This window comes from Elaeis guineensis, chromosome 15, assembly GCF_000442705.2.
Source record: "Elaeis guineensis isolate ETL-2024a chromosome 15, EG11, whole genome shotgun sequence".
In the NCBI taxonomy this organism is placed as follows: domain Eukaryota; kingdom Viridiplantae; phylum Streptophyta; class Magnoliopsida; order Arecales; family Arecaceae; genus Elaeis; species Elaeis guineensis.
The window spans coordinates 20,828,716-20,841,107 of NC_026007.2; the positions used below are offsets into that span (position 1 = coordinate 20,828,716).

General features: G+C 34.2%; 1 non-coding gene across 1 annotated transcript; it reads left to right on the forward strand.

Moving 5' to 3' along the window:
• Positions 1-942: 942 nt before the first annotated feature.
• LOC140854221 (small nucleolar RNA R71) lies at positions 943-1,048 on the forward strand. Its single transcript, XR_012137354.1, has one exon. It is a non-coding gene; the product is annotated as a small nucleolar RNA R71 (small nucleolar RNA).
• Positions 1,049-12,392: the final 11,344 nt, after the last annotated feature.

Sequence of the window (12,392 nt, forward strand, 5' to 3'; positions counted from 1 at the left end):
AATGGGGCTTTAGGCAAGTAAGATGATTCCGATGCAGTTGGTTCTTTTTCTATTTTAAGGTCCTCCTTGTTCTTGGGTGATTTGGCTTCGGTTAGAGGTTTAGGGTCGGTCTCATTGGTTTTACTAGTGTGTTCAATGACCTTTCCACTTCTCAGAGTCATGATTGATTTGGCATGTTCAGAAAAAGCTTCTGGGGTATTAGAGCTCTCAATCACAAATTGCCCTCTTGGGTTGCTCTCGGGTTGGCTAGGTAATTTTTCTCCTTCCCTCCTACTGAATGTAGTCGCTAGTTGACCTATTTGGATCTCTAGCTTAGCAATGGATTGTGTGTGGGAGTTAAGGGTCTGAGTGTTGACTTCTAATCGTTCTAGTGCTTTCAGAACTTTTTCCTCAAAAGCTGAGTTGTGACCAGTAGTAGACGGTTGAGGAGCATTTTGAAATTGATGGTATGGTCCATGCCTATATGTTGGGTCTTGATATTGAGGTCGAGGTGCGGCAGGGCAAACCACTGGTTGTGGTCTTCAGGAAAAATTTGGATGGTTTCTCCAGTCGGGATTATAAGTGTTCGAATATGGATATTCACTAACAAACTGGTTCAGACTTGCACACAATGCACAAACTTCTTGGATTGGGTTAGGTGGAATCGAAGATTGTCCAGTATTTAGAAGACGGTCTAATTTTTGGGACAGTTCATCTACCTTATTATGGATATCTATGACGTTTCAAATCTGATAAATTCCACTTCTTTTTTGTTGAAGCATGGGTTATTCTCTAGAGGTGGCAGACATATGATGTAGGAAATTCTCACTGAGTGTTTCAAAGAGCTGCCAGGCTTCATCCTCACTCTTTAGCATGAATGTCCCACCACATGATGCATCAACCATTTGTCGGTGTTTCTCTGATAGACCATCATAAAAACACTGACAAAGTTGTCATTTAGGAACAGCATGGTGTGGATATTTACGAATGAGGTCCCTTAACCTTTCCCATGTCTCATGAAAAAGTTCACCCTCCAATTGAGAAAAACTAGTGATAGCTTTTCTAATTTGATTTGTTTTTTTAATTGGAAAGTATTTCTTAAAAAATTCTCTCTGAAGATGATCCCAAGTTGAAATGGTTATAGAGTCTAAGGAGTTTAACCAATGCTTGGCTTTGTCCTTAAGTGAGAAAGGGAACAGTTTCAACCTAAGGACATCATCGGAGAAGTATTGGATTTTTACTGTGGAATAAATTTCAAGAAATTCATCCAAGTGTTTGTATGGGTCCTCGTTACTAAGTCCATAGAATGATGGCAATATTTGAATAATGCTAGACTTAATCTCATATTGGGTAGCTTCTACTGGAGGTGCTTGAATGCATGGAGAGTAGGTATACGAGGATGGAGTGAAATATTCTCTCAATGAGCATGGAGGATTAGCCTCACCAGGTGCAGTCATGTTTCTAACTTGGATAGTCCTAAGAGTCTTTTCTAATTCTTCATATAATGGTTGCAAATCGGGTTTTAGTAATCGTCGACCTAACATGCAACTAAAAGGTCTATGTAGGACTATCCTAGTCAGTTAAGGATTATTTTTTTTTTATTAAGAGGAGAAGAGAAGAGAGAAAAGAGTTCTAAAGAAGAGATCCTAAGAAGTCCTAAAACTAATAGAAGAATTAGTTGTGGTTAGATTTTAATTACAATCAAGTTAGCACGCAGTGGACTCTCTATCCTAAAGTTATCCTAGTTCTAGACAGCTCCTAACTGTAGTTAGCCTTCAAGCCCTCTAAGTCGGAGCTTGATCAACCAACTGGCCAGATAAGTGTAAGATCGGTGGGAGTCCCCCCATTGCTTTCCTTAGACCCCAATTAAATTAGCCAGATCAGTAAACAGAACCAATTAAAAATCACCTTCCTTCAGGCCCAGTCGTCCCACAAACCACTTGCCTAGACACCAGCTAGCTGACCAAGTCTAACCTGGTTTAACTCTCAGGGTCACTTGTCCTAATGAGCTCGAAATCCTTAGGGGTCAACGTCTAATTAATTTTAGATTAAGGTCTAGGTTATACAAATGCAAGGGAGTGATTTGTGGGCCAAGAAAGGGTGATCAAATCTCTACCTTATCTTAGTTAATGGGTTGCGCCCTTAAAGTTAATTATGGAGATGCAATGCAAAGAAACAAGGTGTTCAATCAAGTTAGAAATTTTTATATTTGAAGTTACGCTATTTTAGTTAAGTGTTATGAAATATCAATGGTTTTTTTTTTTAATTCAACCGTGCCAAGGTCCCCGACAATGGCGCCAAAATTTGATGCGTAGTCGTTGATAGCACCAAAAATAACTCTACTCACTACGTAGGTAGGATGAGTCGAGATCGTATCCTCAGGGACCTTGGACTAAGTTGAGATTGTAAAATAAAAGAAAGAAGCATTATTTTGATTTAGAAAATAAATTATCTTAAAATTGATGTAATTAGAAAATAAAGAGCTCGAGAGTTTTGATTTAATTTTGCACTAGTAGAGTTGTATCTCTTTTTTTTTTTAATTAAATAGATACGATTAATCTTAGAAAAAATATCTATCTTTTCTCGACACACCCCGTATCCATAGATCGTGATGCATCTCCGAAAAGTATTAGGTAAATAACTCTTCTTTCCTCGGCATGCCCCATACCCATAGATCACGGTGCGTCTCCGAAAAGTAAAAGTTGTTCCTAATATTAATCTAACAGGAAAGCATAAATAAAAGCATATGAAAGAGAGTAAATAAAGAACTCATGATGATTTAAATAAAAAGTATAATCTTTATTGCATATAAAGAAATACAAGAAAGTTTAGAATAATAAACCCACTCTGTGTCGCTACAAAATTTTTTCTCCACTCCCGAGACTGCTAGCCTAGCTGCTCATAGAATAGTCCCTTTTTCTTCCTCTATGCAAGGCTCTAGAAGAATTTCTGGGATGATCCTCAAATGGGAGTACAAGAGCCTTTTTATAGGTGTTAGGAGGGAGGAGTTTTACATGGTTTTCAGATGTGGGACTAAAGAAAATACTAAGGACTAAAAGATGGATGGATGAGATGGAAAGATCATAAGCAGATAAAGAAAATATAAATTCTTCCTCTTGAAGTATTTCCAAGTATTATATTTTTTTCTTTAATTTTTAGATCCATCTGCTATCATGAGCGTCCGTCTGTTCGCCATTGTGTCCGCTAGCACAAACTCCCCGCAAACCCGCCATGCTGCACGCCCGCAATGCCGCACGCCCGCAATCTTTTTTCACGGACCCGTTAGCTGTTAGGAAACCACTTACGCTCCTTTTTGATTAGAAAATTATAAAAAGAAACTTTTATTTCTTTAAAATGATGCCTATATTCTTTTTGGGTTCCTTACATAATATCTTCATTTTCTATAATACCATATGCATCCTTCTTTCATTTTAATTTTGTTTTAAGTCTAATTTTCTTCAAACTTGAGTCTTTTTGATCTGCGAATCGGACTCTTTGTATCGACGATCACCTTTTCTGTAAAACATAAAAAGAAGCATCAAATTCTTAATAAATAAAATAAATTAAATATAATTTTCTACTTTAAATGACTTAAATTAAGTGTTTATCAGCGCCCCTTGAATCTCTTGATATCTCTTACTTATCTATTATATGGGGTATCTTTTGTGGGATACGGGCTAAATTTTGATGAAAAATTAGAGCTCTTGGCATGTGATAAGGGAGAAAAAAATCTGAAAAAAAATTTGAGGAAAAGATAAGAAAAAAATTGAGTGAAAAAATAAAATGAAGGAGGGTGAGAAAAATAGCAAGTATGGTGAGCTTGTCCTAGTATTTGAATTTTTCATGTGTTGGAGAACAAAATTAAATCTTAGGTTGTGAGATTTTTGGAAAAAAAATTTTTTGGCATGATCCTAGTGGTGAAATTGAAGGCAATTGAGCATTGGTGAGATCATTTTTCGAGTTCGAAGCCGACAGTATTCTTGTGAAGAAAAGGCTGCGGTGGTGCATCGATTGGGAAGGATCTGGATCAATTTTCATGTGGATACCCAATGATAGCCCATCAAGTCTCTTAGCAAGAGAGATGAAGGGAGAAGGTCTCTAAAAATTAAAAACTCAAAAAGAGAAATTCAAAGAAGAAGGCTTCTATTCATAGTCTAGCTTCATCGTAAATTCTAGAGGGATTGCTTAGCCAGACATAGTTGATTTGAAGTCTGAAAAAAATAAAATAAAATCTAATTTTACTGGTTGAAATTTAAGTTACAGAAATTAAAAATTACAGAATTAAAAGATGTTGAAATTTAAACTACTCTATTGCAAAATCTAAAATTATAGAAATTAAATAGAAAAAGAACAACTAATTTATTACTGAACAAAAATTCTGATACAAAAATTTTTAACTCTTAAGCCATTAACGAGGCTTGGAGTTGGAATAGAAAATAAAATAAACTTTCTTATAGAACTTGGCTTCTCTTCCTCTCTTGGCTCGGGGCCAACCTTCTCCTAGTTGGCTGTCCTTCTCGTATTGAAAGGGTAGAAGAAAGTGAAATTAAGGTGGCTAAAAAAAATTTAAAAGGTGGATATGCCTGCCTGTCACATAGGCCCCCTACAAGAATTATGGTGTGAAAAGAGAGATTTTTTAAGAGTAGAGACATTAGGCTTTATTTATAGATGTTAGGAGGAAAGAATCTTTTGTTTGTTTCAGATGTGGGACTAAAAAAGTTTTTAAATATTTTCTTCATACGGCCACATTCCTTCATGTGAACGCTTGGTTCCTCGCTCGCATCCAACATCTAGCTAGTCATTTCTTTGCGTGTAAGCCCATGACCCGTTCAAATCATGCTCCAGCCAACTTCATGGACCCCACGCACCCAAGCGAATTGAGTTTGAATTTCGGTCTGTTGAGAAATATGTCCTAAAGTCAATCATCTAAGTTGTAGATGATTATGCTCTATATAAGTATATGAATTATTAAATGATAAATATTATCTAGCAGATTCATCGTAAAGAATATATCTTCCAAAATAGAACTCATACGTTATGACGAAGTCCTTAGAACTACTACCAAAATGATAAAAGATGATTTATTATGTGCTTCTTAAATTCTGCTCGCGACCAAATGATACAATTATCACAAGAAGGATAATTATATTGAGTGTAGATCATTGTGTGTCATATTAGTTGGTTATCCTCTTAACCAAGACATGTGGTGACACGGGTATGGCATTGGATGATATGTAGGAGCATATTTCACTGAGCATGACCACTTCCGGAGCACTTTGCTATCAAAAATTTTTCTGATGGGATATAGGTATAAGTGTCCCTCGGAGCTGAGGCTGCCTTGGTGACTTGCAAGCAACGAACTGAGCTTTGATGTCGAACTATCCAAAATTTTAATTTAGTGATGGAAGGTTACTAGGTACAATCAAGTACTTATGAAGTTTGAGTGTGAGTCAAGATGGGATTGACCACTCCAAGTAAAATTAGAGATGATGCATCACTGTGTTTCAATTTAGCAAAATTTTGGCCAAAGTAGTCCTAGTGAGGAGTCACAAAATTTTTGAGGTTGAGACACAATGTGGACCACTCATCCTGAGTTGACAGTTTAACCCAAAGTCATCTTTGAGCATCAAGTGTCAAAGGGATAAATTATATGGTAACTATATCCACATGGGTTCTAGAGTGTTGCTGGGCATACATTCAGCCTATCCAATCGTCGGATCTCATTACTAGATGGTTATATCGATTAGTACAGAAATTATTTTTGTGCTACTGGCTTAGGTTTGAACTTATAGGATCACACACATAGAAGTACTTGTCTGATCAAATGGCTGATCGATAATTATGAATCATTGAAGGGTTTAATTATCAATTTGATTGATGATTAATCCTATGCAAAGGTTGTAATAAGTTATTTACTCATGATTAGTAAATTAGAGGAATACTGGCTTAGGTTTGAACTTATAGGATCACACACATAGAAGTACTTGTCTGATCAAATGGCTGATCGATAATTATGAATCGTTGAAGGGTTTAATTATCAATTTGATTGATGATTAATCCTATGCAAAGGTTGTAATAAGTTATTTACTCATGATTAGTAAATTAAAAAAATAATTAATTAATAATATGATTGTTAATTGGCTCAATTTGATTAAGCAATAGGGATTGGATTAGATCTAATTGAATTGGATTCAATTAGATTGGTTTTGGATTGATTGGATACATCCCTATTGAATAATTAGGCTTGTTCCAATTGATCTCAGAGATGCATGAATATGATTCAATTATTTTTATATAGGCTTAGATTGGATCTAACTCTATTAGATAATAGGTTTTGATTTGATCAAATGCTATTTGATAATAGGCTTGATTGGATCAAGCCCTATTATTAAAAAGCTTCCCTGATATCCATCAAGAATCAATCCCTGGATCAATAGGGTTTTAATCTAACTAATTACAAATTTAATTGGAGCCTAATAATTGGGCTAGGACCTAATTAGTTAGTTTGTTATAACTAATTCTTAAGTTAGTTAGGATTGGATCCAAGAATTAGTTAGAATTTGATCAAGATCTTGAATTCTATTTGGAATAGGAGTAAACCCAAACCAAGCCACCCATGTGATAATTAATTCCTCACGCCCTACTCTCATTAACATGAGAAACTCCATGCCCACTAAGGAGCCGCACCCCCTCTCTTCCTTCCGTGGAAAAGAAGGGGCATCCCTCCCCTTGTTGTCGCCCAAAAGAAAAGAAAAGAGAAGGGGGCATCCAAGAGTTGGATGCCCCATATCTCATGCATCTAGTCTCTTCTCTTCTCCTCCCTTCTTGAAAAGATTTTTGAAATCTTTTATTGCTGGTTTTTAGGCATCAAAGAGAGGCTTCTCTATTGGTTTTACCGTAAAAAATTAGAGAAAAAAAGTTTTTTCCAACGAGAGAAAAAGAAGGAAGAAAAAAGGGTCTTCTTTCTTATGTGCAGTTTTGAAGAAAAAAGAGTTCTTCTTTCAGATTTTTTTTAAGATAAAAATCAGATTAGATTTAATTTTTAATATAAAAATTTAAATAAAAAATATCAAAAAAATTTGGTTGGGCGTTTGGGGCTTTTTAGAGTTCTAGATCAAGGAAGAAGATGGATCTTCTTTCTTGTGTGCAGCCTTGAAGAAGAAAAAATTTTTCTTTTAGATTTTTTATCTATTTTTTTCTAAGATAAAAATTAGATTAGATCTTATTTTTTATATAAAGATTTAGAAAAAAAATATCAAAAAAATTTGGTTGGGCGTAAGGGACTTCCTAGAGTTCTAGATCAAGAAAGAAAAAGGGAGAAGAAGAGACAAGAACAGTTCTTCTCTTGGATCCCTCTTTTGGATTTTTTTAGAGCTTAAAATTTTATATGATTTTTAGCATGAGAAATTAGATTAGATCTAATTTTCATCATAAAAAATTAGAGAAAAAAAGTTCTTCTTAAGGGCATGAAAGGAAGAGAGAAATGTTCTCTCTTATGCGTGGGAAATTGAGAAGAAAGAATTTTTCTCTTGATCTCTATTGTAGAGATCTGATGTATGAATTCAGAAAGAAAAGAGAGGGTCTCTTTATCCTTTATCTCCATTATATTTCTCTCAGATCAGTCAAAGGATGGTATCTTCATGAGCTAGCACTCCCAGAGAGATTGATCAGCATGAGGACTTCATGTGGATACCCATAGAGGCCGAACGCGTGTGCGGCTTCCAAGCATCATGAAGAACTATCTACCACAGATTTTAGATATGGTGATCTACTACCCACACTCAGGTATGAAGTTTTGAATTCAATTAATATTTAGATATAATCTAAATATAAATTATTAGATATATTCTGTACTTACAGAATTTTAGATTTCAGATGTGTATACATGCATATTAGTTTATGTTATAGATCCTGTATGGCGATTTAGATTTGATCTATGCATGTATTATAGATTAAATTATTTAATCTATATATATTCTACTATAAAATTTTTGAAAATACATGCACATCACCCACCACGCTTCCTTCAAATGGTATCAGACCGGAGGTTTATTATGACATGAACATATATGCATGTAGAGATGAAATCTAGATTTAGCAATGCATGAGATGTATTATGATCTATTTTTAGATATGATCTAATATAAAATTAGATCTAATATAATTTAGATTTGGTCTAAATTTTTGCATATATGATATGTGAGTTAGATTAGATATTTTGAGTAGTAAAGTACTCAGATTGAGTAATCATCAGGCCATCCGATCATAGGAGCAAATAGGGTTACATGACTCTCTCTTCCCATTCTATAGGGTGCTCTTCATGGCGTGTACGGGTACCACTATGAGGTTCCATGAAGAAGAAAGTGAAAAGAGAAAATTTACTTTCTTGCAAAATCCTAGATCTTGAAATCCTAGGTGTTGTTGTATGTGATACAAGTTACGAAGAAACTAGTTACATCTAATCTTGATTAATCAAAATTGCTTTAATTGAAAATCATAAAAAATTAGATTTGATCTAAAAAGATTTATGATTTAATGTAAAAGATTTACATAAAATAAATTATTTCATAACCTTAACCCATGTTGATGCTATATTTAATTAAGAATTAAAAAATATATTTTAGATCTAGAATTGTTATTAAAGATCTAATGATATTGCATAAAATATGGGGCATGGGTTAGCTCAAATCAGATCTTTTTAATTGGGTTAGACTAAGATTAGAATCAAAGACTTAACAGACTAAAAAGAGTAGTTGATCCAATCTAACCAATAGTTGATTTAGATTAGATCAAGGGTACTCTAGATCAAAAATAATAGTTGTAGTTGATTGAGTCTGTGTCTTTGATTAAACCAAGTGGACCTTGATTCAGGCTCAAAGATTGAGCCCGAGTCATTAGGCTGATTAGATCGTTAGGTGACTCGAGTTGACCCATGTTGTTAAGGTTAATCAGTATGACTTATTTAGGTGCCCTAGACCAACTTATCTCTAATCTTTCTTATGACTTGATAAAATCAATGGGAGGATCTACGACATGCCGGTTAGACCCACTAGTCACTAATCTTTTTCATGACTTGAAGAAGTCAGTGGGAGAATTTATGACTTGTAGATTGATTAATATTTTATAAAATAAATTAATCAAATTTTTTAAATTATTAGGTCCATAAAATGAGCTAGTTATAGAGATAACTAGATCATAGCCTCCCATTAAGGTGAATGGTAATGGGTCCATTATTTTAGATTGACATTACAGGCACCATCCATCTGGTGTTCTCTTTGAATGATGAAATTATCATTCATCATGTGATGACTCTGTTGAACTATCTGATGGTGGTCAGGTTGATCGAACCATCCTCAGACCTGATCATTTGTTGGTTAGAATTACTGAGTAGGTTCATGTTAATGGTTGGACCTAGTCAAAACTTTTAGTGGAGGCCCATTGCCTATTGAAATAAAATCTGAGATGAAATTAAATACTAGAAGTTATTTGGAGAAATAATTAGTTGAGAACCTACCCATGGATGCATATGGGTTGACCGAGCCATCGTCGGGCTTATATGCAATCTGTATGGATTCTAGTACCCACTAAAGAATTAAGGTAATTCCTCGGATTGGAGGTAGAGGCTATCAATTCGTATAAAATAGTGAAAGAACCTTTAAACTAAAGTCTAAATCTTTAGGTTTAAAATAATTCATATACTAATAGGTCAATTATTCTCTTTTCAGAAATGGCTAGAATATTGTCGCTCTGTTCATTGTTAGATAGTGACAACATTATCAGACCTGATTTCGATAGCCAGTATCGAAAGTTGAATATAATTTTTGAGAGAATTAATCAAGAAGTCTCAGGCTAATCCAAACAGACATAAAAAAAAAAATCAGCAAATCGTTGCTGGTCAAGATATTATGTGATAACTCCTTGAAGTTTCTCTATTGATAATACCACTATCTGGGTATAGGATACCGATAGTGCAAATCATGTTTGCAAATAGTTATAAAAGACTTCAGGATAGTAAAAGGTTTGAAAATGGTAAGAGACTCCTGAATGCAAGACATGGAAGTCTGTTCCAGTCTTAACATTAGGAATTATCGAGCTTGTTTTCAATCCTGAAGATATCATTTTAAGTGATTATCACTATTGTCTAATCTTATTGATGGTGTCAATAAGTATGATTGTTATGATATCATTGTGAATGATACTACAATAATGAGTGGATAATTGAAAATAACATAAACTCATTACCATAGTCTATTATTGTAAAGTACACATCTAACTAGCATCCTAGATTAGACAATATCATTGAAGCCTACTTTTGGTATAGTTGACTTATTCATCTTTTATTGAAAAGGATGAACGAGCCAGTGATGTTCTGAGTTTAGTACATATTGATGTATTTACACTCATGAATATTAGTGCCAAAAGAGGGCTTTACTACTTTTTAAAATCTCTGACGACCTATCTTGACATGGGTTTGTCTTGCTTATGAAGCATAAATCTGAGTCAATTGAAATGTTCAAATGATTTTATAATGAGGTAGGAAAATGAACTACAAAGAATATTAGAATTCATCGATTTGATTGATGAAGTGAATACCTTTACAGTAAGTATTTGACATGTCTTGAAAAAAATTAGATTCTCTCTCAATGGACCTCTCCTGAGATACTACTTTTTAAAAAGATATCTAAAAAGAGAAATTGAACTTTGTTAGACATGGTTCGATCTATTGTGAGGTTTGCTAGTCAGTCGGAGGTTATGCTTTAGAGACTACTTGATATGTGCTCAAGAATATTCCGAGCAAATCGATTACCAAAACTCCATATAAGATATGGACTTGGATAATTTGATACTCTCTTACTTTGACGTTTGGGATATCAAACTTATGTGAAATATTCACAAATCGACTAGCTTGGATCTTGATTTGATAAATATTATTTTAAGAATATTCCTTTTACCTTTCAGATGGACATGAGATGTTCATGAATCTTAAGACATTCTTTTTGGAAAAGAAGTTCCTTGGTAAAGGAACTGATATCATTAAGAGAATGCTTGGTGAAGCTTGAGAGGTAGAGGAACCAATTTTGATACAAACCAACAGAAATTGAGTTGATTAGATCAAATCCGGAGCCTGATGTAAAGATATCTTTGAGTAGATATGGTAGATTACCGTATCAGCCAAACAGGTACTTCGATTTCTAAGTTTGAGATGAGAATTTGATCTCCCATATGGATGCTGTACAGGGATCTAACTTTGAAAAATGGCTTGGAATCATTAAATTTGAAATGAAGCCCATCAAGATCGACGATGTATGGATATTCATTGATTCACCTAAAGGGGTAAGACTCATAGGGTGTGAGTAGATTTTAGATGGATAAGAGATGCAGACAGAAAGGTGGAGACCTATTAATTCAATTCGATTGTTGAAGAATTTCATCAAAGTTATATTGTTGACTATGACGAGATATTTTTCTTGCGGCAATCCTCAAGTGCATTGATTGAATTAAGCTTCTTGGAGTTGAAACATATGTTTTGAATATATGACTTCATTAAGAATGAAGCAGAATCCTGTATGTACAAATAGGCTAATAGTTCTGTAAAAGCATTCTTTGTACTATTTGGATAAAATTCTTTTAATCGAGAATGACATCCCTACATTACAGAGAATAAAAGCTTGATTGTCATCTCTATTCTCCATAAAGGTTTGGAAGGTTATGAGAACCATGCTTAAATATTTATGAAATACTAAAGACCAATAGCTCATTTATGAAGAATTTAACTTAAAATCTATGGAATATTGATTCCAATTTCTAGTCAGATGGGAATGATAAAGTTGTGTTAGATTGTATTTTTATCCTAAAAAGATGAGTGACATGCTGGAAAGGTTCCATACAGTATTTAGTAGCCAATTTTATTTGTGATATGGAGTTCTTTGCGGTATCTGATATTGATAAAAAAGTTGTTTGGTTATGAAAATTTATCAGTGAGCATAAAGTGGCACCCTCTATTGATGGTCCAGTCTTTCTATATTGACAGCAGTACTGGAGCTATAGATCAAGCTGAAGAATTGATGTTCTATCTAAGAACCAAATATTTTCTGTATTGCAATCATCTTGTTTGATAAGATCGAAATAAAGTCAACCTTGGAAAGATCGACCAAAAGGAGAACTTGACCGACCCATTGACTAGAGCAATTGGATCTAAAGATTTTGATGATCACAAATAGAAGATGGGTATTTGATACCAATCTAATTGGCTTTAGTCCAAGTGAGAGTTGTTGAAAAATATATCCTAAAGTCAATCATCTAGGTTGTAGATGACTGTGCTCTATATAAGTATATAAATTATAAAATGATAAATGTTATCTGACAGATTCATCACAAGGAATACATCTTTCAAAATAGAACTCATATGTTAT